Below are 27591 nucleotides of genomic sequence, written 5' to 3'. Positions count from 1 at the left end.
GGTAATAGAGAAAAGATGAGGATGTGGGAAAAATCAAATAGTTTACATTGAAAGAGAGTCCTCACTTCTCTGCTTTATTTTGTTTTATTTTTGTTTAAATCAAGGATAAAAATGTAGGTAAGACATGAGTCAGAGCAAGCTCAGAAAGTACCTAGAAGCCTTCAGCATTTGAAGCCTGCTGGCTAGTTTCATGTGGGTGAAGTTTGGTTTTCAGAAAGACAAATTGAAAATAGAATCTGTTTGTTTAGATTTTGCCATTTTCTAGGGGATATACAAGAATGTTCAATGAACTATGAGGAGGAACAATTTCTTCCTGGGAACTGCCCCCAGAGAGCCTTGTTTGGAAAGAATACAGCCCTACAGCAGCCTTGAGCACACTGTGGACCAAGTCTGAGGAGACATGGTTCTTGGCCAAGGTAAGCAGGAGCAGGAGTTCGATCCAGTCCTCCGCGCAGGCTTCCAGTAAAGGCCTCTGTCACACTCTCAGCAAACATGAGAGGATTGAACCATCCCCCAGGAAAGTTGTTGATGACATCCTTAACTCTTCGTCAGCTCTAATAAGCTCTTGGGAAGCACTATCTCTGCTTTTATTTTTAAGAAAAAGGTTACCTTTTTCATGGGTAACTATGTGTTATTCATTAGACACCGACTTTTTTTCACAAATGAAATATTCTGCTATTAATAATCACGTGACTGTGGCAAGTCACAAGCCTTCTCTGGGCTTCAGGCTTTGGTTTTCTTCTCTATAAAATATAAAGACTAGATTATATAATCTCCGAGGCCTCTTCCTGATCTGAAATGATAAGTTCTAATTCAAACAACTTCCTCTTTCTGGTGAAGTAACATGAAGCCTGAGGTTACTTTATCACATTGTTCTAAATCTCTATCGCTCTGAAAACGTGTAGGAAAAAGGCGAACAGCCCATTGAGCGTGTGCTGCGGGAAGAATCCTGTATTCAGCGCAACAGCATGTTGGCTGGAAGCACTGAGCTCGGAGCTACTTCCCTCCCACCCCCACGACAAGGGGGAGTTCACATCTTTAGGCTTCTTAGAAACACCAGTGTTTTTATTGTGGCTGTACAATAGATTCTCTGGCTGCACTTTCCAGTTTGGCAATACTTTATTTGCTATCTATTCTTACTCTTTATTCCATTTCCATGTTTTTGGGTTCTACTTCTTTCTCAGGACGTAATACCCTCTAAAAAAAGACCATATCCTAAATAAAGCCATTTTATATACAGTGTCCAGGACAGAGTACGAGGTGATAATATAAGTCATGATGATGAGAGCCAGAACGATACAGGATTTCAGAGCCGGACTTCTATGGTAGCCATTAGCCATATGTGGCTTTTTAAATTAAAATTAGCTAGAATTAAATTAAAAATTCATTTCCTCTGGCATACTAGCCCCATTTAAAGTGCTCAACAGGCACATGTGGCTAGTGACTACCATTTTGGACAGCACAGATATATCACATTTTCATCACTGCAGAAAAACTTTAATTGGATAGTGCTGCCTTAGAACTCAACCGGTCACAGAATCATATTCTTAAGGGATGTCAGGGAACTTGGAAACCACCTAAGACATTCCTCTATCCAGGGTGGTTCAGATCACTCCAGCATCAGAGAATTCATCACCTTACAAAGCAGTCCACTTCATTTTTTGAAAACTTTATATTAGAAAGTTCTTCCTTAAACTGGGTCAAAACCCACATCCCTTTAACTTCTGCTCTCTCTCCAAACACAGGATAAGTGAATGATTCTTCCATCTGGCACTTTATCGGGACATCAGTGCCTCTGTTGTAGACTCCTCTTTCCCAGTTAGCCCATGCCACAGGCGAGGCAGGTGAAGCTTGGAGCAGTCCGCCTCACAACTCATGGTGAAGCTGGGAATGAATCCAGGTATTCAATTGGTTTGTTCCAGTCCAACCTTCCTGCTTCCAAGTCTAGCAACTATGTGATTAAAAAATGTCTGTATATGAGTTCATAGAGTTGAAGTTCTTGGTCTTTTATCTTTCTTTCCATTTTGTTGTCATTGTTCCATTTTTTTTTTAAATTTTCTTTTTTCACTGCAGGCTTCCTAAGAGACTCGAGATTATTTCTTCCCTATTAGAACAAAGAGTATGTGAACTCTGTGTGAATATTTCAGAACATAAAACAATGGCCGCCCCCCAAAATAACCACAGCTGGCAAGCACAGAAATCACACCAAATGGCTTGCTTTCATTTGCTAGTTTCAAACAGTATGAGGATAGAAGAGGAAGCTAGAAGCACTAAAGATAAATGACCTACTTCCAAATGGTGTCTACAAAAGAGGATGCTCTTGATGAGTATTCAGTGAAACAAGACATCTACCTCTCCCTGGGGCTCTGTGGAGACTGCTGGTGAGCTATTGTAAATGCCGGTTACAGCCTCAGATCTTTTCAACAAGCACTCAAGGAGGTGTGGGGTCTGTGCTAGGGCACCAAAAATGATTGAAACACTGCCCTCCACTCACTGGCAGGGAGGCTGAGTGGAGTCAATAAACAATTACCACTCTAGACAACTCCATTGAGCATGCCCATGGGTGTGTTTCAAAGGAACAAGCAGATCGCTCTTGGAGCCCAAATGGTCACAGCAGTTGCTATCACAGCAGAGCAACTTCTGATAGTCAGTAAATAGTGGGACCCACAGACCAAGCTTCCTAGGAAAGAGGACTCTGTCCCAACCAGCCTGGGCCCAACAGAAGATCTGGCACTGCTGTATAAACAACTATCTTCTCTAACAACAAGAAAACTGCTCCCTGATTTACTTCATTAAATTAGGCCTACCATCAGAAATAATAATGTCACTGGCCTCCACCACCAGCCATCCCCCTTAACATTCAGGTCCATGGTCGATTATATGTATAGGTATACATATAAATGTGTATATAAGTATGTATGAATACATATGTGTGTATATATATGGATGGATATATATGTATGTGTGTATATAGATACATACATATGTATACAAACAGCACATATAGATAGGATAGATAGAACTTTATAAGAATCATTTTATATATGTATGTATACATATACCCATATGTGTATGATTATATGTTATATTTTTTATATTTGAATGGTCTTATATTTATATAGAGAGGTATATTTATAGCATGGATTATTTCTGGCTTTGTACACATAAATACATATAATGTTTTTATAAAACACCATTATGTATCTGTATACACATATACATACACTGAAGATGTTTCTGGAAGCATATACAAGAAATTTTTCATGGTGGTAACCTTGGGAGATCAGGGATAAAGATCTTGGGCTGCAGTAAGGAAAGCTACATTGTATTTAATTTTATAGCCTTTATGTATTTTAATTTTTTTCTATTAGTTTTAGAACAACAAAAACAGCAAATAAAAACAAATATTTTATTAATATTTGGTTATACTAAAGACACCGTCCTCTATCTTCACTCTATTTTCCAACATGAACTCCAAAGTGCAAATAGAGTTAAAGGACCTTATTCCAGGCTGGGCTCATCCAGGTACTTTTCCTTGGATGACCTAAGTTGCTATGGTTTTTTCCACATGTACTGAACTGACATAACTAGGCCCAAATTAAGATCATATTAGATGATATATGTGACATTGTGACAGTGCTTTGCAAACGGTAAACTTCAACAGGCAAGTCCATAACACTGGCTTGTGGAAGAGTGTCCAGAACTACCCATCTTGACTGAAATCTTCTGGGTCCTGATATATGTGTGTGAGATGCAAGGATGGTTTATTCTGTAATGACAGGGAAAGAAGGGGGAGCAGGAAGAAAAGAAATGAGAAGGAACAGTAGCAGAGGCAAAGAAAGGAGAAAGTGGACAGAAGGCCTGTGGAGTCCTGGAGCCAGGTCTCCTTTCCAAAGGGTGCTCTACTCTGGCTGAAGGGCTGAGAAGTCGTAACTTGCCACTATTCCCAGCTGATGCATGAATATCTTCACTAGGACAATGACATACCATTCTTGATAGTGTCATGAGAATATGGTGAATTCCTGTTGCTTAGTCCAAAGGCTAAGCCTCTTCCCACTGTCCTCTGCCAGAGCCCTTTATTAACTTTCTTGAATCTTCGTCTCTTATTATTAGTTCAACCACTTTTATTAAGTTTCTCCTCTATGCCAGGCACTGTGCTCAGTCCTCGGGATGTGGGATGAATATAATATTGTCCCAGCCACCAAGATAATCATTGTTAATAGTGGGTAAGGATACAGAAATAACAGTTGCAATCCAGCATGCTGTTACAGCAGCAAGATATTCAGAACACTGTGATGGTGACTATGCATATATATGGAGGAGAAAGAGACACTGAGGAATAGGAAGAAGTTTGCCAGACAAGCAGATTTTGAACAGGCTTGAAAATACATGAGAGATTAAGAGGAAAGAGAAATTGGGCTTGCCTGAAATATAGAGTGAGGGCAAAGTGACAGGTAAATCTGGGAAGGCTAAGCAGGGCCACTTGTAGATGGCATTTTGCATAGCACTAAGGAGTTTGCGCTCTGTCCAGTCAGCTTGAGTTCATTTGATTTTATCTTTTGTGAAGGAAAACTTACATAGCTACATAGTTATTTATCTTTAACAAAGGAATACTTTATTCTTAACAAGAACATTTCAACCTACTTATTTCATTGCAAAGTGCAATTTGTCATTTATATTCTACTTCTCTCAAAGAATTGATTGTCCACTCAGTATTATTGGGCATAATGCACTGAAGAAAATTTAACCTGTTTGGGCATCAGAATTCCTGGTTTAATGACTTGATACAAGCTATGGTTTTTCTCCCATAAAAATGTAGATACAAAATATTGCATATAATTTCATGGAATTCATGGAACTCCTAAAGATTTCTAAGTTCAAGATACACAATTAAATGGCAGTTTTGTTTAGACAGTTTTTTTTTAAACAAGAAAATTATGTACAGAATCTTAGGTACTTATCTAAAACCTCATATTGGATTTAATAAAATGAATTCAGAATCTTATTTCAGTGATAAGGTTTGAGGTCATCTCCCAAATATATGTCGAATTATTTTGAAATCTGAATAGACATCCAAATAGAATGTTGAATTATTTTGAAGTCTTCTTGATTAAATGAACTCTAACTCATATTTTATTAATACAGAAAGGGTCATAAAGTTATTCTTAGGATGCCCAAATACGAAATGATAGAAGAAATAACTCTACAAAATAAGATGAAAAACAACAATTCCATCAGAGATCAAATTTCCAAAAGCCTTCTCTTTCTACTGCCACATAAATGCTACAATGACTGTAGCCATCAATAAAGATCTCTTGATATTTTAAGGCTTGCTAACATTCAGAGCACAATATGATTCCTTTATGATTTATTAACCCAAGAGACCCTTGAAACTACAGCTCCTTTTGCACATGGAAACGTATTGCTGGGCTTTCCTATTTGTAACCTGCAGAAAAGGCCAGAGGCAAGGGTGGGGGTAGAGATGGAGGGAAGGTTGTATATTTGAACTTTTGTGGCAGGAGTGTAAAGAAGATTCACTATTTGCCCCCTGAAAACCAAAATAGGACTTTTTTTTCTGATTTTATTGAAAAATAAAACACTTTTTCTAAACTCCTTATTGTCCTATTAACATGGGGAGATCTGGTGACTTGATCTTTAGGTTTAGGGTAAGGAGGGAGGATTAGAAATCTAGAAGAAGAATATGGAAGGAAACTGTGAACAGGTACAGGTGGAAAAGAGGCAGGTGAGGAAAGAACGAGTGCTGGCCTCCTCCTCTTGGCTGAAGCCCCAGCAGGGTCAGATCTACTAGGTAAGCTGAACAGCTCTACTCCTGTATGTCACAGTGGGAGAGCGCTGGCTTGCAGTGCATGCTGGCCTACTACACTTTTAGGCAAAGTATGAGCTAGCCCTCTTGAGCTACCCGTGTCACACAGACAATGCAGTGAGTTCTGAAGTTTCTGCCGGCAGGAGACCTGCAAAAGGAAGCAGATGGTGTTGGCTGTCCAACTTGGCAGAAATCTCCAGGCAAAAGCAAAATAGCTTTGAAGCCAGATTGCATCCAACCTTCAGGGGTCAAGTCACCAGGGAGAAACCTTAGCCTCGGGCCAACCTGAGAGAACATAGACCAGTCACACTAGGCTCAGACATCAGGAGTAGCCACCAGGAAGATGCCCAGGGGCAGAAGCAGGGGAGCTAGAGTTCAGAGGACACCAGCCAGTGAATGGCCAGGCAGGCCACAGAGAGCACAGTGAAGCCCCTCATGAACCCAGCTGCTACACCAAAAGGAAAGAAGCATTCTGAAAGTCTGAGCATTCACCGACGGATGGAATCGCCCAAAAGAAAACACAACCAGCTCTGATTGATGGCATCACATGATATATGAGTAGACTGAAATTTAAACCAAAGGATACTGTTCAAGTCATCAGTTATTTGTTGGTGCATTTAAGTGTCTGCTCCATCCAGCAGGATGGAGGCTCATAAGCAGAATGAAATCAGCCATAGAGAAATGAAGAAGCTACATTTCCTTTGCACATGTAAGTGTCCTGGGAGTGAATCTGGAATCCCACTACATCTTTTTCCTGCTACACAATTCTACCACAAATTCAGCATTATATCATAATCTATTACTTCCTTTGAAAAAATGAGAAAAATTCAAATTCTAATTAGCAGGGTTTATAATTTTAATTCCACTAGACAGACTTCATTATATGTGTTTAATAAATCATTGACTTTTCTGTTACATAGACCATATCTTTTGTATATGTGCATGTGTGTGTGTGTGTGACACATACATGTGTATATCTTAATATCCTCTATTTCCTTTTTTTTGTTACATTTCCTGTGTGCTGAGCTGGGGTATTTATTCTTCTGAATGATGCAATGGGTTAACAAGATAATAGGAAGGAAATCTTTTAAGGTACAAGGACCTCGACACTACAGTTTGTTTCGGTTTGATTAAACAGATGGAATTCCACGCAAGTGGAAAGTTGTGAAGGCGGACACCTATAGCATATACAACACCAGCGAAGAGAAGTGGTGGGAAGTCACTGAAATGAAAGGTGGCAGAATGGTTTCTAGCATCTCTTTTTACCAACAATACTCTGCTGCTTTGAGCCTTCTTCACGTTCAAAATCCAGATTTTGTTAACAATAAGAAAAAGTGATGTTTTTACTTGTGAAATGCTAAATCCTAACCATCAGACAATGGAGTGGGTGATTGCCTGGAAAACGACTCATACATTCCTTGAACATTTCTCTCAAAGAGTAATTGTTTTATGAACGTGTAGAAGACACCCTGGGAACTACAGTAAATGTGGGAGTTTTTTTCTGAATAAAACTATTGAAATCTATGATAAGAATGATTCTTCATTTTGTATATACATGTTGTGAAGATGGCAAAAGTCAACCAAAACTTTAAATGTCATATTTTAGAAGGTTTTGTATGACCTAATTTTAGTTAACCGGAAATATTTCTTTTTTTTACAAATAGTTTATTGTCAAATTAGTTTCCACATAACACTCAGTGCTCATCCCCATAAGTGTCCTCCTCTATGCCCCTCCCCCCCTCCCCCCCACATCCATCAGTCCTCCAGTTTTTGTCAGCATTCAAGAGTCTCTCATGGTTTGCCTCTCTCCCTTTCCCCCACCATTTCCCCGGAAATATTTCTAATTAAAAATGAATATATGTGAAGTGACAGAATGCTGAAAGGACACTTTCTTCCCTACTAATTCTGTAACGTTGAAGCAAGAATTAATGAAAACCAGTAATACGAAGATCCAGATTTAACTTTCTTCATTTTTAAAAAGAATATAAATCTTGTCAATTTAACTAAAATCTATTTTTTTTTCTGCTTAGTTGCATTTTTGTAGCACACAGAGTTGTACAGATTATCAGCAGGAGAGTAAATGTTTTCACATCATTAGTCTTAGATACATTATTTTAAATGAAGAATAAATATACAACTTAAAGCAGAGGAAATATGCCTAATGTTAGTAGATGTATAAGGTATGCTCTTTGTAAAGGAAACAGTGAAAGGAACGTGTATGTCTTGGGGGAGTATCCAGCAAGGGGGTAAACTGAGAAATTATGATTTTTGCCATTTAGCACTTGTACCATTATTGTATGCTTGATTTCCCTTTGTTTCCTCTTCTGTTTAGTGGCACAAATGGTTTGTGGCTAAAGAAAGTTCAGACCACTTACATTACGTGCCATCACCCATACTCACCAGGACTCAGAAACAACAAGCTGCTCAGTGATGGTAAACAACACTCACGAGGAAACCACTTCAAAAAGCTCAGGTCAGTGTTCAGAAGAGGGCAGTTTTCCTGCAAAGTGCCATGTAAAATGAACATCACTTCTAAACAGAAGAGGGCTTAGGGAATAACACTATCAAGGGAAGATGGCACAGGGAGACTACACAAATGCAGGGGTTTGGAGGACTGATTGCCCTGGGTTTCAATCCCAGTTTCAGCCTCTGGGAAAAGTCACTCAAGCTCCCTGCACTCCTCTCTTCTCACATAGCAAATGGGAGGAAGGATACAAGCTTTAGAAGACTGAAGTGAGTATTAAGTAAGTTAAACAGATAAAGTGCCTGCACTTTAGAGGATGGTATCAAGCCCCCTTCCTAGTATTCCTACTTTCATTAGTGCATAGGTACATGGTGATTAAATGCTCTAACATCATCACCTACCTATTCACACGTGCACACATGCCACCCTTGGGCTCTTATGCAGGGTGAACATGCACTGATGTGGAGAGTCATTAGTCCCTACCCCAACTCTAACAGCCTCATATCTAGAGGCTTCCTTGCCCCACCTCCAGTTGTAATTCAGACAATTCAGATGAATCCACTGAGCTATATCAGTTTTATGATATATATAGTTTTATGATATATATCAGTTTTATGATATATATCAGTTTTATGATATATATAGTTTTATGATGAGTTCGGCTCATCCAGAGAAAACCACATGTTTTCTCATCCTTTCTAGAATAATTTATAAATAATCCACAGAGGGGCCTCCTTTGCCATGGACTTTAATTTTCCTCATCTCCTATTCCCATTTAGTGTGGATAATAATGGTAACAGTAAACACAATGACAGCTATCATTTAGTGAAGGCCTGCTAGTTACCAAGCACTATGCTAAGTCCTTTGTGTTTATAACCCTCTCAATAATTCATAATAATCCACATATGGGTTTCCTGATATCAATCCTTTCCAGGTCAACATCCCTGAAATATTTTGGACTCCCTTAGAAGCAAGCTTTCTGGACATTCTGGTTCTGCTCTCATCTACAGAGATTGCTTCTGCCACCTGCCATCAGAGAGAGAAGGGTTCCCCAGGCCATATGGCCTCATCCCGTAGTGATAGTGACTTATATCTTATTAGGACAGAGGGTCCCTTATGTCCTTGTGTCACCTTGTTCTTAGCCCACAGCTCCAGAGCAAGATCCTTGACTGTCCTCTTGACTCTCTTACCTCCTTCCACCATGCATTTTCACCGTATGTAACATTATTGATTCCACAACTCCCTAAACTGCAGTAGGATAGACGAATCCTTCTCTGTACTGAGCACTCTCATATTAAATAACCTCTCATAATACTCATAATAACATTCAGATATTATGGATATGGCCATGACTGAAGTGTAGAGATATCAAATAGTTTTGCCTAAGATGGCTGTGGTAGTGACAACTAGCACTAGGATCTAGATCTTTCGACTTCAAGTTCAGGCATTGTTATACTATGCTATTCTGCTTCCTGATCTTGTCAACAATTAATACATTTTCTGGGGTGTCAGAAACAAGACAGTGTCCTTTCATATCTCATTTCGATACCTAATTCTGTGAAAAATAATGATCTTATAATGCTACTTAGCAATATTCATATAAAGTAGCATTTAGCAAATATGTTAAGTGTTGAATGCTAAAGAACACTAAGTTCTTAAAACATTTAAAAGAGTGATTCACTGCCATTACTCAGAAAATATGCAATGAAGATGATTCACTATAGAAAGTTTAAATGAGACTTTGAAGAAGACAATGTTCGAATCACAAATTTAAAAAAAATTTAAGAGAGAGGGAGAAAAGAAAAAAACCTTTGTGGTTACTTTTCTTACAACTAAATATCATTTTACTAGAAAAGGGCTTGGTCAACATATTGATTCATCCTGGACGGATGCTGTTTTTTGTTTTAGATTTTTTTTAAGACCTATTGTTCATTTCAATAATTTCATTTCTTTTTTCTTCTCCTTCTCATTCTTGATCTCCTTCTTTCCTCCTTCTTTTATCTTCTCCCTCCTCCTTTTTTTTTTTAATTTTTTGGGGTATTAAAATTAGTTCATACAAAGAAATCACATAGTATACTACAAAATTGACACCTATTAAGGTGAATTTTATGTTTGTCTTCATTTATTGTTTCTCCTTGTCTGTAGATAATGCCTATTTTTTTTTTCCATGGGAGACAAAGGTATTAAAATGGTCTGTCTCTAAAAGTAGAATGGAGAAGAGTCAGTGTTGAGATATTATGAACTCACTCTTCAGGGAAGTTCTGTAGGATAGGATATTATGATTCTCCAGAGAATCAGAGCCAACAGGATGTATTCATATTTATAGAAAGAGAAAATTTTATATTAAGGAATTGGCTCCCACAATTGTGGATGATGGCAAGTCCAAAAGCTGCTAGGTAGGCCGACAAGCTAGAGACACAGGGAAGAGTCGATGCAGCAGTTCAAGTCTGAAGGCAATATGTTGGCAGAATTCCTTCTTATTCAGGAGAGGTCATTCTTTTTCCATTAAAGCTTTCAACTGCTTGGAAGAGATCCACCTACGTTGTGGAGTATGGGTAATAGGCTTTACTCAGTCTGCTGATTTAAATGTTAATGTCATCTAAAAAAATACTTTCACAGAAATAACTAGAATAACGTTTGACCAAAATTTCTGGATAGCATGGCCTAACCAAGTTGACACGTAAAATTAACCACCACAGATGGCCAGATACTCCCTGCAGAGAGATCATTGCCCCACATCCCACTGTCAACATTATCAGATAGGTAGAGTGGTCTCTCAATAAACTGCATCAGATACAACTCCTCTTCTTTCTCTGGCTTTGGCAGAAATGTTTATGTTTCTACAAACTAAAACCTGGTTCCCTATAAAAATTCAGAAGAGAAATTGTTGCCTCAACTCCAACTTGGGTGTGACACATCAATAGTAATTTTCATAGCTGGCAAAATTGGTAAAATTCTTTTCTCCAGCTCCAAAGATTTAACCATTTCTTCCCTACTATTTACTATGAACAGTGGTATGAATCTATGAGATTTTTAGAATCACTTTCCCAGAATGTCATAATTCCAGTTCTCCATTCCTTTAAGCTTCTAATATTAAGTCATCCCCTACTCTATTCCCCATGACATGTAGATGTAAGAATAGCCCAATAGCAATTGAGTCAGACCTGGGGAAAGCAGGGGATCGTGTGGGCCCTGACTCCCCATAGTCTTAAATCATCCTATGCTCCCCAGGGCTTGCACCTGAGGAAATTGTTATTCTCTGTGTGTGTGTGTGTGTGTGTGTGTGTGTGTGTATCTTTGAGAGGTGGAGATCAGAATTGAATTGATGCAGAGGACAAAGAATAAAGAGGGAATTAGAATTTTTGTGTATTCAGTTTATTGTCCCTAAGTGCTTAACAAAGTAGGACTGAGAAGGTGTAGCAAAATTTAGAAAAGAGATGTTCATTGTGTTGTAAAAGGTTCTTGTAAATCTTTCTCCATCAAGGTTGGCCTCACGCAGGTGCTGTGTAGAAAGGTGTGTAAAAGAGGTAGTAAGGAAAGGAGAAAAGCACCCCAGACCAAAGAGCATGTCAAATGGTGGCGTTTGTGAGAAAGTGGCCTGAGCAGAGTGGACAGGAGCAATAAAAGAGGTTCAAAAAGGAGCGTAAAAGCCGCATTTTGGAGGGTCTTGGAAATCCTACTGAGATGCGACTTGTCACAATTGTGTTGTGATGAACAGAGAAGAGACATTATGGGGGGAGGCGCAGGATGAAGAGGAATGAACAGAGGGCCAAGGAGGGAGCTTTGGTGAAGCCCCACTCCGAGAGGGTGAGTGGACATGTATGTATCTTGTCTCACAACGGATTCCCTCCTTGGAGTTCAAGGGAGGACACTCGATGATAGTAAAGGCAAGAGGTTAGGCTTGAGGGCTTAAGAGGACATTATTCAGTTCAATTGCATAAGCTGTTTTTGAGCTTCTGCTCTGGACTGGCCAGAATACTAGGTGTTAGAAATACCTAGTGAGGGACACCTGGGTGGCTCAGTCAGTTGAGCATCCGACTTCAGCTCACGTCATGATCTCATGGTTCGTGGGTTTGAGCCCTGCCTTGGGCTCTGTGCTGACACCTCAGGAGATTCTGTGTCTCCTTTGCCCTCTGACCCTCCCCTACCATGCTGTCTCTCTCTTGCCCTCAAAAATAAGCAAACATGAAAAAAAATGCAAGAATGAATAAAATATGTCCTCTCTCCTCTAGATTCTCCCAGTCTTTCAGCATCAGTAATAAAAAAAAAGGTTTTTTAATGAGCTTGCAGCACAAGCCAGGCTTGATTTCCTACTTGACTGTGAGCATTGAGACTTGGCAGTCTAGTGCGGGGTGGGGACATCTACCATGGAGGCCAGTCTGGTGTTGACAGGTCATGTCAGAATGAGCTGATGACTGAAGCTAGATGATTAAAGGTCCTAGGTGAAAAGCAAGTTCCATACATTCAGGGATTTGGGAGAGGCTCATGTGTAAGACGGTTGTAGCTTAAGATTTGGTAAAAATTTTGAGATCTCACGATGAGGTCCAGGGAGTGAATATGCAGTTGTGCCGCTGCTCTGTAATGGGGTTGGAGGTCAAGAACCAGAGTAGACACAGAGCCTTGAGATCCAAGAGTAAGATGAGTTGTTAATGGACAATAACTTTTGTGCGCTTATCACAAGGTGAAATTGCTCCTCAAACTGGGCTGTGAAAATACTTCTTTATATCTTCATAAGGCATCTCAATTTCGTCATGACTGCATCCTCTAGATGCAGATGATATTTAGGGGAAAACCCTAAATATTAGTTTAGTCTGTAAGTAAACTTAATACATTATATTGAAAAGAAACAGCTCTGTAATTTGCGTGGTTCAGCACAAAGTGAAAATGTAGTCTTCCTTATTAAAAAATTAAGAACTTCAAGATGGCTACAGTGGAGTGCTAAAGCAAACCAGGGTGCTTCTGGTCACACACACAAAGCTACACCTGCTAATAAACTCAACAATCCTTTTAGGTTACTCTCCATCTTTTTAAAGTGCTCAGGATCTGATATTCTCTCTCTCTCTCTGTCTCTCTCTCTCTCTCTCTCTCTCTCTCTCTCTCTCACACACACACACACACACACACACACACACACACACACAGCACATGCACACAGAATTTTATCTCCTACATAGCCATCAGTGTACTATAGCCAGCTTGTACCAGCTTGAGAAGTAAACAACTAGGCACATGACTTCTCAGCTCTGTGCTTAGTGATATTATTTCGGTAACTTGAAATCAGCCAAGGTGGGAGAATTTACAGCATGAAATTAGCAAGTACTAGAAAGCAGAGCCTTTTTCTCCAGAGACCCAGTTATTAAACATTTACCAGACCACTGTATGTATGCTCTGAAACAAACACTGCCTCTTTTGTTCATTTGCCGTATTCCTAAAATTTAGAATGCCCAGCACATAGAGGACACTAAATTGTTTAACATATGAATAAATATCCTTCTCTGCCCCTAGAGCAGCAGGTTCTTGACCTCGATAGCACAGTAGAAGGTATCATTTCTGCCTACAGAAGAAATTCTACCGTTTGAGCTAAAGAATTTAGAAAACTCCCTTTTAATAAAGGCTGTCTTCAGCAACTATTGTCTTCTACCTAAATCCTATATTAGATATTATAAATTGAATATTAGTGTTTCTGTTCTCTTTGCATTCCTGCTGAAACAGTTCTGAACTTGTTAGTCAAATAGATGCATCTAGAAAAAGACTTGGGGGAGTAGTCTGTACAAAGGCATGCAAAAGGCAAAATATTTCAAAAAATATTATCTCAGATACACATTCATTTTCTCAAGAGCCTAAACCCAAGGGAAGGCACCATGGCAGCCAATTGTAGACATGGAGGAAGTCAGGATGCCATGAAAGGAGCCAAGGAGGGAGATTATGTTTTGATCAGGGACGTGTCTTAGAGTCATTCAAATCATTTCACAAAGCTGGAGGTCTGTTTCTCTAATATAAAAGGGAAAACTATAGTCTTCCTGTGTGTCCCGTGTGTCTCCTGTACTACTCACACAGAATACTTCACATATGACACTTCTGGTCACCAAATATGTGAAGATTCCCGCCCCCCCCCCCCCGCNTCCCCCCCCCCCCCCCCCCGCAAGCAGTTCTTCTGAGATAACACCTGAGTGTCCTACAATTCAATTCAGTTCTGACACTAACCTTAAGTTAGCCCAGGACCCACAGGTGAAGGGTTCCATCCCACAAGACTGCCCCCCAACTTCAGGCACCAACCACAAACTGTAGGCCCCAGGTTACTGACCAGCTTGGCTACAAATCACAGGTTCCTATTACCTTTCTTCTTGAACTCAGTCGTTTGCTAGAACAGCCCATAGAACTTAATGAAACACATTTTCTAGTTTATTATGTAATAATAATTATATAATTATTATACAATAAAGAATGTCACAAAGGATACAGATGAACAACCAGATGAGAGTTAGATAGGGTACGGTCTGGAAGGGTCCTGAATACAGGAGCTTCTGTCCCCATGGAGTTAGGGTATAACACCCACCTGGTATGCAGATGCATTACCAAACCTGGTAACACATCCCCAAACCTCGTACTTCCCTCATGGAAGCCTGATCTATCATTAACTCCATTTCCAGCCCCTCTCCCATCTCTGGATAGTGAGGGATGGAGCTAAAAGTTCTAAGCTTCTGATCATGGTTTGGTCTTCCTGGCAACCAGCTGCTATCCAAGATCCCACCAGGAGCCACCTCATTAAAACCTAAGATATTCCTGGGGCACCTGGGTGGCTCAGTTGAGCAACTGATTCTTGATTTTGGCTCAGGTTATGATATCATTGTTTGTGAGATCAAGCTCCGTATCAGGCTCTGCAGTGACAGCACAGAACCTGCTTGGAACTCTCTCTCTCTCTCTCTCTGTCTCTCTCTGTCCTCCCCACATGAACATACATCTTTCTCTCTCTCTCAAAATAAATCAGTAAACTTTTTTTAAAAGTTAGACTTTCCTATCATCCAGGAAATTCCCAGGAATTTAAGAGACCTGTGCCAGGAACTGGGGACAGAGACCAATATATATTTTTTCTATTATTTTATACCATAAGCAGGACCAGTCACATTTCTCCATGTGTGAGGCCACAGTCTATTTGCAAGAAATGCAGAATTAAGGAAATCCTCTTTGAGTTTTTAGATAATGTTCTAAAAACTTTGTCAAAGCACAAATGTCATGGGTCTTACCACTACTTGTCTTCTTTTTCTCCCTACTCTTATCCCTTTCTTTCTCCTTAGATGTCTCCCCCTTTTCTCTCTCCCTGTTCTTTTTTATTCTCCCCTTTCTCATCTGTACTTCTCTCTTGGGCACCTCCCTTCTACAAGCAATCCACAGTGAGACATATTGCTGAGTGAAAGAAAAAAATAAGGAAATAGGGCCAGAATTCTATCTCAGTGTATTTTACATTCCTGGAAGTTGAAGGACCAGGTCTTCTGGGTGGGCACAGGCATGTCTGCAACTATTTCTAGGTGTATGATACACTTTGGAAAATCTTATATTAACTGTTTTTATGGAAAGAAGATTAATCCTGATATTTTATGCATCTTTAAGTGACTCTATAATTTTACTTTTCCTCGTACCCTTCCTCACATGGCAGAAAGAGTTCTGTGTGCTTCCCAAATCTTATTTCATTTGCTTCTTCCTTAACACATAGAAAGACAATATTTTCCACCTATCTTGGAGCTCAGTTGAAGCCATTTTACTGAGGTTAGGCCACTGGAAATAAAGCAAACCTAGCCATACAAATCTACAACTAACCATGTTCTCCTCCCCTTTTGCATTTGCCTTCATTTGCTTGAAATGGCAGTGTACAAGGTGCTAGATCACTTAGCTACCACTTGGATGGGAGCCCTGAAGGGGAGCCTCCCTTCCCACATCAAACTGACATCAGTAAGAAATAAACCACTGAGATTTGATATTTGTTACTGCAGCCCAGTCAATCCTATACTGACTCTTTTCTCAGAAACGCCCTCCCAGGTCCTAGGATTAATTCTAATTGTATATACACAGGTCATATACCATTTCTGAAACCATTATTATGGTAAAGGAAGATTTGGCACATTGAACAAGCTTAGGTCACATGCTGTACTCCTCGAGTTGGACGTAGAACCTTGGCAAACAAATGGATTGATATAGAGGTAAGAGTTGATATGCCAGAAAAAAATCATGGAATTAGTTTTGTCTTTTGTTTTTAGTTTTTTTGTTTTTTTTAAAGTGAGGATGGCAAGGAAAGACAGGGAATAGATGCTGGAGTCCAAAAACATCATGGGCTTTTAGTAATTATAACTAGGCTATTTTTATTTTAATAAACATTAATGTTAAGAATTAGTTGTAGAAGGGATACAGGAGTGCTGATGCATAGGGGCACATGTACCCCAATGTTCACGGCAGCGCTCTCAACAATAGCCAAATCATGGAAAGAGCCTAAGTGTCCATCAGCTGATGAATGGATCAAGAAGATGTGGTTTATATATACAGTGGAATATTACATGGCAATGAGAAAGAATGAAATCTGACCATTTGGAGCAACATGGATGGAACTTGAGGGTGTTATGCTGAGTGAAATAAGTCAGGCAGAGAAGGACAGATACCATAAGTTTTCACATATAGGTGGATTAGGAGGAACTTAACGGAGGACCATGGGGGAGGAGAAGGGGAAAATTAGTTGGGGAGAGGGAGGGAGGCAAACCATGAGAGACTCTTGAATACTGAGAACAGATTGAGGGCTGATGGGGTGAGGGAGAGGGGAAGGGGGGAGATGGGCATGGAGGAGGTCACTTGTTGGGATGAGCACTGGGTGTTATATGGAAACCAACTTGACAATAAACTATTCAAGATTTGTGCAGTGGCAGTATCGTAGCCAATGAGGTTTATCCGAGGCACGATTATTGCTAATTGACAATAAACTATTTAATAAAAAAAAAGAATTAGTTGTACATAAATCTAAAAAGGCAAATTTAATGCAATTTTAGAAATTCCAACCTGGAATACAAGATAGGTCATCTATTCCTTAAAATTTAGGGAATCATGTATGTTTTTGAGGTGGGAAGTTATTCTATATGCTTAATGAGGGCAGGCTTTTAAAAGAATATTAACTTGATAGCAGTATGCAGGATAGATTGAGATTGAAAGAAACTGAAGTTGAGAAAATTATAATCCAAAAACACAGTGATAATTGATAGTAGTGGTGGTGGCAGAGGGATGACAAAGAATTGGCACACTGAGTTACATGAGAAAGGAAGAATTGACAGGCTTCCGTGTCTGCTGTGATGTGAGAAGATAAGGAGGAATCAAAGATGATTTAAAGGTTTAAAACTTGCACAGGGAGATTACATTTGGAGAAGATGATGGACTTCCATTCATTGAGTCTGAGATGCCAATTAGACATTAGACGTTGAAATAGTGGTTAAGCAGTTTTGCAACTGTAATGTGGGAGAATGATCTGTTGTGGAGAGAAAGATTTAGAAGGCATTTACATAAAGATATTTGTTGATAAGATTTCTCAGTGAGAGTAGAGATTATGTAAAACAAAGGTCTGAGGACAACTCCTTGGGCAGTTACCATTGTTAGGACAGAGTTGAGGTAGGTCAAATTAATTGAAGAAGGAAGAAGAAACAGAAGAGTAGAAGGACAAGAAGTAATGTGTGTCAAGGGAGGGGAAATCTTAAAATGCTACACAGAGTAACACTGACTCACTGAGGATCTTGAAGTTTCAATAGAGTGAAGATGAAGTTTCAGGAGAGCTAAATTTTGAAGTGTTAACGGAATGGCAAATGGTAAGGAAATGGTGTTAAATGGCAGGGAGGAGATAAAATGGTAGATTAAAGGCACATGGTAGTTGCACCAAGGTTTCCCCAGGACTGAGCAGACCTGTGCATTTTTAAATCAGAGGAAAGAACACAAGAGAGGAGGAAGAGGTTTTGTTGTTGTTTTGTCTGTTTGGGTTTTTGTTTTTGGGTTTTGGGGGGATTTTTTGGCTGTTTTTCATTTTTTTCAGAATACTAGTAATAATAATAATGATACCTTTTATTGTCACCTAATATGTGTTAAGCACTGTGATAGATGCTTTTCAGTTATATTTTTCAGTTATTATACTCATTTTATAAATCAAGAAGTGAAAAATCAGAAAGGTTAAGTAACTTGACAAGATCAGTCAGCTGTTAAGTGGTAGAACAGGATCAAATTGCTCTTGATGTGAATTCACTTTCAATGATGCCCTACAGTCTCCAAAGTGCCCAACAGTGCTGGCATGATATAATCCATCAGAAAGTTCTCAGAGACTGGTAGGTGATGTAAAAGAATGGGTATAATATGAAAATCATCCAGGGATTTCTGACAAGGACCCATGAGTTTACCTCAGCAAAGCAAGCAAATGCTCTGTCTCTGGAGACTTCTCTTCTGTACTCATTTACTAAAAACGATAATATGTAATTAGTTATACATGGTTTGAACTTTGTATCAGGAAAGAATCTTTGAAGGTAAACAAGCTAACTTTAGATTTAAAAAATCATATAATTCTTTTGCATTTTAAATTAATAAAAGCCGAGAACCAAATTAAAACCTCTGCTGAGATAAGCAATCAACCCAATTACTTGAACACATCTATTCCCTGGTGACCTTATTCTTTCAGTTGTTGTTTTATACTTATTTGGAATTTTTTCAAGTTGTTTGGGTATCCTTTGAGAAAGTCAGTGGATTTATGCTGTATATACTGCTTTGTTGGTTGGCGGTTCTTCTCTCTGAAGGATGGGTAGGTTTTCAGCAGGAACACATGTTGGTGAAAAGGACATTCCAATGAAAAATAGCATAGGCAAGTCAGCCGAGATAAGAAAGCTCATTTCAGAATACAAGAAGTAGTACACTTTGAGGATGTTGTAGAAACACAAAATAAAATGTTTAAATTAAGAAGTTGTTGGGGGCTCCTGAGTGGCTTAGTTGGTTGGGCATCTGACTCTTGATTTCAGCTCAGGTCATGATCTCATGGATTGTGAGTTCAGCCCTGAGTCTAGCTCTACACTGATAGCGTGGAGCCTGCTTGGGATTTTCTCTCTCCCTCTCGCTCTCTCTGCCTTTCCCCTGCTCACTCTCACTCTCTCTCTCTAAGTAAATAAACAAACATTTAAAAAAGAAGACTTCATAAAAGTGAGTACCTAAAATGAATTCTATCTATAAATAAATTATACATATTTGTATCATTATATTATATAAAATGAATTATTAAATTATTTATGGATGAAAAAGTGACTTTTAAAAAGAGAGAAATGGAGAAGCATTCTGGGCTCAGGTTGCTTCAGATATCATTCAGGTCTTATTCCACTTTAATTTTTTTAATGTTTATTTATTTTTGAGGGTGAGAGAGACAGAGTGAGAGCAGAGGAAGGGAAGAGAGAGAGGGAGACACAGAATCCAAAACAGGCTGCAGGCTCTGAGCTGTCAGAAAAGAGCCCAACACGGGGCTTGAACCCACAAACCATGAGATCATGACCTGAGTCGAGGTCAGTTGCTCAACCGACTGAGCCACCCAGGTGCCCCGGGTCTTATTCCACTTTAAAGGAACTGAAATTTCAGATCATAAGGTGGTGCAGGCTGCATGTGGCATGGGTAAGGAGGTACTTCTGAACTCCACCAGAGGACTGCTCAGGACTAGGCCCTGGCCTTATATTGCATGTGGCTGCCTCTGCTTCACAGCAAGTATAAACTATTAAGGTGTGTTTACAGCATTTTCTATGATTCCTCATTTTGATTGACTTCTTCAATTAATCACTTAGCTCTGGGTCAATAAAGAATCACTAGAGATTTTGACAAGGAATTAGCATATTTGACACAATTACAGTGGGATTTGTTCTATTTAATAAACATTTTCACTTACCTCTCAACATGAAATATTTTACTACACTTGCATTAAAAATTTATCATCTTGCTGTATGGGTTAAATAGAATTTCCTCTATAATTGAATTTGATATCAAGGTACAAATGCACAGGGCATCTGGGTGACTCAGTCGGTTAAGCGTCCAACTTAGGCTCAGGTCATGATCTCACGGTTCATGGGTTTGAGCCCCACATCAGACTGTGTCCTGACAGCTAGCTCAGAGCTTGGAACCTGCTTCAGATTCTGTATCTCCCTCTTTCTCTGACCCTCCCCTGCTCACGCTGCCTCTCTCTCTCTCTCTCTCTCTCTCTCTCTCAGAAATAAGTAAAACATTTAAATAATGTTCTTAAATTTAGGTACAAATGTATGATGTCGTGGAACTGAAGGAAGACTAATGGGTTCAAGTCCTGGCTTTACCACTGAGCAGTACATGACTTTGGACAAGGTAGTTGGCCTCTCTTTACCTTAGGTTCTTCATCCATAAAAGGAGGATAAGAATGGAACCTATCTGAGCTGAGATTGGAGAAATATTCATTTCAGAGACTCAAGAGTATAGGAGACTTTGTCTGGTGTAGGAAGATAAGGATTTTGGTGAATTTGTACTGCACCTTTCTTTTTTGTTCTTTTTCTTGCTTTCCCTTTTGTTTAATTTAAATTTTAGTTAGTTAACATACAGTGCAATACTGGTTTCAGGAGCAGAATTCAGTAATTCATCACTTACATACAACACCCAGTGCCCTCCTTAGTACCTATCATCCATCTAACCCATCTCCTACCCACCTCCCTCTGTCAACCCATAGTTTGTTCTCTATCATTAAGAGTCTATTGGCGCATCTGAGTGTCTCACCTGAGTTGAGTGTCCAACTTTAGCTCAGGTCATGATCTCACAGTTCCTGAGATCGAGCCCTACATCACGCTCACTGCTGTCAGCACAAAGCCCACTTCAGATCATTTGTCCTCTTCTCTCTGTCCCCCCCCAACTTGTGCTCTCTCAAAAATAATTAAATGTTTTAAAAAGAGTCCATTGTGGTTTGTTTCCCTCTCTTCTTTCCCCCACCCCTTCCCGTATGTTCATCTGTTTTGTTTCTTAAATTCCACATGTGAGTGAAATCATATGGTATTTGTCTTTCTCTGACTGACTTATTTTGTTTAGCATAATACATTCTGTCTCCATCCATGTCATTGTAAATGGCAAGACTTCATTCTTTTTGATAGCTCAGTAATAGTCCATTACACACACACACACACACACACACACACACACACACACACATATACATACCACATTTTCTTTCTCCAATCATCAGTTGATAGACATTTGGGCTCTCTCTGTAGTTTGGCTATTGTTGGTAATGCTGCTGTAAACATCAGGGTGCATGTTTGAATTTGTATTTTTTTTATCCTTTAGGTAAATACCTAATAGTGCAATTGATAGATTATAGTAGGGTAGTTCTATTTTTAGTTTTTTGAGGAACCTCCTTACTGTTCTCCAGAGTGGCTGCATGAGTTTGCATTCCCACCAACAGTGCAAGAGGGTTCCCCTTGCTCTGCATCCTCACTAACACCTGTTGTTTCTTATAGTGTTAACTTTAGCCATTCTGACAGGTGTGAAGTGTACTGTATCTTTCTAAAATATCATTATAAAATAACTCTACAACATGAGTACAAAGCCCATAAAACCCTTATTTTATTATCTTGCTGCTCAATTATATGCCAGCTTGGTTAAGTATCAGCAATTCTGAGTTCATGTATAAGGCTGATCTAGTCAATTGAGAGTCTCCTATATGACAAATGAAGCCTTCTCTCAGCTTCACATACTGGTGTCAGTTTTCTCTCTGGACCTATTTGGATACAGATGTGTTATATCAACTTCAGTCCAGAAGGAAAATGTTTCCTAAGTCAAAGGCAGTTACTATAATCTCCCATTGGCTGAAGATCATGTTATAAATAAGAAGTAAAAATTTTCCACTGAACTACAACATTTCTACAAGGCAGTCTGAATATCAGATATAACTCTAGTAAAGATATAAAATGAAATATATCAAAATACTAATTTTTCTGAGGATCCAGTCTTGCTATGATGCTCTAAGACTTTGAAAATTTTTTAAAAATGTTATGTGTATATGTATGCATATAACCCAGAATAAAAGACATGCGAAATTCAGAATCCCTCTTATCCTAAGAAGATATTATTTTTTCCCTAGAGAAGGTATTGAGTCACACTTCTGACCATTTTCATGGTTATAACAGCTTTTATTTATGTCCCTGAGCTGTATAGATGCCCGTCACATTCAATCATAGTCCTTTTCACCAAGTTTCACATGAATAGTAATGAAAAATTTTAAAGGAAAGAAGAAAAAGAGAGGAAAGGAAAGTAGAAAAAGAGAGGAAAGGAAAGTAGAGATGAAAGGAGGAAGGAAGGGAAAGAGAGAGAAAGAGATTCATAGCCCATTGTTGCCCTAAGTGAAAAGGAAGAGAAACTCTAAATGGAGATAATCTTTCTGGGACATTCCTGCATATGAACAATTCCCCAAATACCATCAGCTCCTTTTGGACATGACTCTTTTTTTCTATCATTCCCTACTAGCTGAGCTGGAACTCAGCTCCAGGAAAGTCCCGACAGAGGGAGGGCAGAAAGGGTGTAAGGCAGCCAACTTTTCCATTTCCCCTCTTGGGCTCTGTTTTTCCACCTTACGGTTTGCCCTGATTCAGAATGAGAAGGTGAAAACATACAGAGAGAGATGGAATCAGCCACTTTCCCTTTGTGACCAGACCACATAACAACCAAGCCTTGATATCAAAGAGTCCATGAAAGCAAGGTCTGGCCATTCAAGACAGGCTTGTTTCAAACCCTGGTCCAGTTTTGCCCATGAATTTTGGACTTACCCAAAGGGAAGAGTTTAGCGCAGTTGTTGAGCAAACTTCCTGGCAACCACAGAGGCACTGGATTCTGTAATGTACACTTACAGCCTGCCCTCACTGACACTGCCTCCACTTGTCCTGAATCCCCTGTATCAGTAGCCACTGCCAATGATGCAGGCGTTGTTTCCCTTTTACTCATCAGCACCCAAATCCATGGGGTAGTGAAGGGTTAGCAGCCTTTCTTAATAAGAAACTGTTAGGTCCTGTGGTCACAGAAGCAAAATGAATCATGGTTAGAAATATCCATCTCCCCCCTCCCTTGATATGATGCTATTAATTAAACCATCTAAATATGGAAAAATCTGTCCAATTTGTAAAGCACTAAAAAGGAAATCTGAGTTTGAAACTCTCCTTAATTATGCCAGTGTTTAACAATAAACTTTGTATTATGGGAATCTCAGCTCACAGCCCAGTACATTCATGGACTTCCTGTTGACATCAAGAGAAAACTGTTTAAACTTTCTTTTAAAATGCTAAGATTTGGGGGTTCCTGGGGTGGCTTAGTCAACTGAGCATCCAACTCTTGATTTTGGCTCAGATTATGATCACAGGGTCATGGGATCAAGCCCCACATCAGGCTCCTCGCTTGCTTAAGATTCTTTCTCTCTCCCTCTGCCCCATATCCCCTACTCGTGTGTGTTCTCACTCTGCCAAAATAAATACATAAATAAAAATAGTGCCAAGGCTTAAAAAATGTACATATATATAATCTAAAACTTGAGAATCACTATTCAATGTATTTACTGATTATGTTTTTAAAGATTAAAAGATTCAGTTATGAGCAAAGAATGTATTTATTAGAGTTAAATGTTACTTTCTACAAATGTCTGAAATTGCTACTCCTAGGTTGATAGGAATCTTGTATGTTAACATATCACCAGTTTGTAGGATGAGTGAGAAGAATACACACTTCTCCCTCACTCCTGCATTTGACCAATTCCCATCTCATTGGTGGCCTCTCTCTATCCCTTTCCTCATGTGTCCCAGGAAAGGAGGTAGACTTTGGGGAAGATTGTTTTAAAAGTGGTCTCTGGGCACCTGGGTGGCTCAGTCAATTATGTGTCCAACTCTTGGTTTCAGCTCGAGTCATGATCTCATGGTTTATGAGATTGAGCCCCGTGTGCAGCTCTGCACTGACAGCACAGTCTTCTTGGGATTCTCACTCTCTCCTTCTCTCTCTCTTCCCCTCCCCTGCTCTCTCTCTCTCTCTCTCTAAACCTTAAAAAAGTGGTCTCAATAATTTCCCTTTTTCCAGACCCTGTAAAATGTGACTTAGCTACTTCTCCCCCCAAGAGGTGCAATTAATTTCTCCACTTCTTCAATCTTAGTTGGCCTTATGATTCGCTTTTGCAGAAAGGGTGCAGTGCAAGTGATGGCTTGCGGCTTCTGAACCTCTCAGCCTTGAATGGCCTTGCAGCTTCTGCTCTAGCCACTTGTGTGTTGCCACTGTATAATGAATAATGAAGCCCAGTCTTTGTTAAGTAAACTTCTTAACAAAGAGAGAACACATGAGAGAAAGGCCCAGTCAATAGCCAAAACCAACCACCAAATGTGTAACAGTGCTCACTTTAGACCATCTAACCCCAGTCAAGCTGCAGATGACTGCAGCTACATGTGTGACCCAGATAAGACCAGCAGAAAGATGTCCCACTGGGTCCAGTGCAAACAGATGTCCCATGGCATTTTTTAAATTGAGATGTCAGTTACATACAGCATTGTGTAAATTTAAGGTGTACACTGTGTTGAATTGATACATTTATATATTACATTATGATTACCACCACAGCTTAAGCTTATACGTCTAACATGTCATAAAATTTGTCATTTCTTTTTGTGGTGAGAACATTTAAGATAGAATTTCTTAGCAATTTTGAAGGTATAATATTGTTGGTAATAATGTTGTAATAATGAAGGTGATATTGTTCACTAATCACTATGCTGTGCATTAGATTTCCAGAACCTATTCATTTTCTAAGTGCAACTCTGTGTCCTTTAATGACATCTCCCCAATTGCCCTACACACCAGCCCCCACTAACCACCATTCTATTCTGTTTCTATGAGCTTGGATTTTTTGATTCCACATATAAGTGATATTATACAATATTTGCCTTTCTCTGTCTGGTCTACTTCATTAAGCACAAAGTCCATCCATGTTGGACTGCAAATTGCAGGATGCCCTTCTTTCCCATGGCTGAATAATATTCCAATTGTTATGTATTCCACAACCTCCCCATCCTATCCATTCATCTATTGACAGACACTTAGATTGTTTCCATATTTTGACTATTGTGAATAACACTGCAATAAACATGGGAGTATAGATATCTTTTCAACATCCTGTGTTCATTTCCCTTGGCTATATATCCAGAGGTGATATTGCTGGATCATATGATAGTTGTATTTTTAATTTTTTTAAGAACTTCCATGCTGTTTTAGATAGTGGTTATCCCAACTTATAGTCCCACCAATGATACACAAAGTTTCCTTTTCTCCATCCTCATTAACACTTGTTATCTCTTGCCTTCTAAATGATAGCCACTTTAACAGATGTAAAGTGACACCTTATTGTGGTTTGCATTTGCATTTCCCTGATGACTAGTGACGTTGAGTATTTTTTCATGTACATATTGGTCGTTGGATATCTTCTTTGGAAAAATGACTCTTCATTTCTGTGTCCATTTTTAATTGATTTGTTCGGTTTTATTGTTAAGTTGTATGAGTTCTTTGTATATATTGGATATTAAGTCTTCATCTATATGTCATTTGCAAATATTTTCTCCTATTCCAAAGGCTGACTTTTCATCTTGTTGATTTTTGCTTTTGTTGTTTGTTTGTTAGTTTGATGTAGTCCTCTTTTGATTTTGTTTTTGTTCCTTGAACTTTGGAAGTCATATCCAAAAAATTATTATCAAGACCAATGTCAAGGAGCTTCTTCCCAAAGTTTTCTCCTAGGAGAGTTCTTCTAGGAGGTCTTATGTTTAAGTCTTTAAACCATTTCAAGTTAATTATTGTGAGTGGTGGATGATCAAGATCCAGTTTCATTTTTCCTCATGTTATTATCCAGTTTTCTTAACACCATTTGGTGAGGGGACTATCCATTCCTTATTGATGCTCCTGGCTTCCATGTCAAATATTAGTTGACAGTATATGTGGGGATTCATTTCTGGACTCTATTTTGTTCCATCGGTCTATGTGTCTGTTTTTATGCCTGTATCATGCTGTTTTAATTATCATAACTTTGTAGTATAGTTTGAAATCAGAAAGTACAATGACTCCAGATTTGTTCTTTTGGCTATTTGGGGTCTTTTCTGGTTTCATACAAATTTTAGGATTGTTTTTCCTATTTCTGTGAAAAATGTCTTTGGAATTTTGATAGGGATTGCATTGAATCTATAGATGGCTTTGGGTAGTATGGACATTTTAACAATATTAATTCTTCTTATCCATAAACACAAGACCTTTCTAGGTGTGTCTTCTTCAATTTCTTTCATCGAAGTTTTATAGTTTTCATTGACAGATTTTTCACTTCCTTGGTTAAATTTATTCTGACGTATTTTGTTATTTTTGATGCTATTGTGAACGGGATGGTTTTCTTTATTTCCCTTTCAGACATTTTGTTATTAGCATGTAGAAGCACAATTGATTTCTGTATGTTCATTTTATATTCTGAAACTTTACTGATTTCATTGATTAGTTCTAGCAGTTTTTGTTTGCGTTTTTAGGATTTCCTACGCATCAGATTATATCATCTGCAAATAATGACACTTTTACTTCTTCCTTTTCTACTTGGATGCCTTTTATTTAGAGGACTTCCAGTACTATTAAATGAGAGTGGGCGCCTGACCTTGTTCCTGATTTTGGAGAAAAAACTTTCAATCTTCCACCATTGAGTATGATGTTAGCTGTGGGTCTATCATATATGGCTTTTATTATATTAAGTTGTGTTTCTCCTATGCCCGATTTGTTGAAGGTTTTTATCATGAAAGATGTGGTATGATGTCAAATGCTTTTTCCACATCTATTGAAATGATCACATGGCTTTTATCTTTTATCCTATTAATACAGTTTATCACATTTATTGATTTGTGTATTTTGAACTATCCTTGCATCCCAGGGATAAAACATTTAATGTGCTGTTGAATTTAGTTTGCTAATATTTTGTTAAGTGTTTTTGTATCTATATTCATCAGGCATATTGTTCTATAGGGTTTTGTTGTTATTTTCTTGTTGTGGTTGTTGTTGTTTGTAGTATACCTTTCTGGTTTTTGGTATCAAGGTAATGCTGGCCTCATAAAAAGAAGAACAATGAAAGTATTATCTCCTAGGGGCACCTGGGTGGCTTAGTCAGTTAAGCGTCCGACTTTCGCTTAGGTCATGATCTCGCGGTTCGTGGGTTCGAGCCCCGCTAGGGCTCTGTGCTGACTGTCAGCTCAGAGCCTGGAGCCTGTTTCAG

At 38.9% G+C, this 27591-nt stretch overlaps 1 pseudogene; it reads left to right on the top strand.

Annotated features, from left to right (window-relative positions):
* Positions 1 to 17179: 17179 nt before the first annotated feature.
* Positions 17180 to 17332, top strand: LOC120238044 (annotated as a pseudogene).
* The last annotated feature ends 10259 nt before the right edge of the window (positions 17333 to 27591 follow it).

The sequence above is a fragment of the Hyaena hyaena genome, unplaced genomic scaffold (genome assembly GCF_003009895.1).
Source record: "Hyaena hyaena isolate Hyena2069 unplaced genomic scaffold, ASM300989v1 scaffold_198, whole genome shotgun sequence".
Classification (NCBI taxonomy): Eukaryota; Metazoa; Chordata; class Mammalia; order Carnivora; family Hyaenidae; genus Hyaena; species Hyaena hyaena.
Note: the sequence above shows the minus strand (reverse complement) of the source record. Positions and strands in the feature narration are given on the sequence as shown.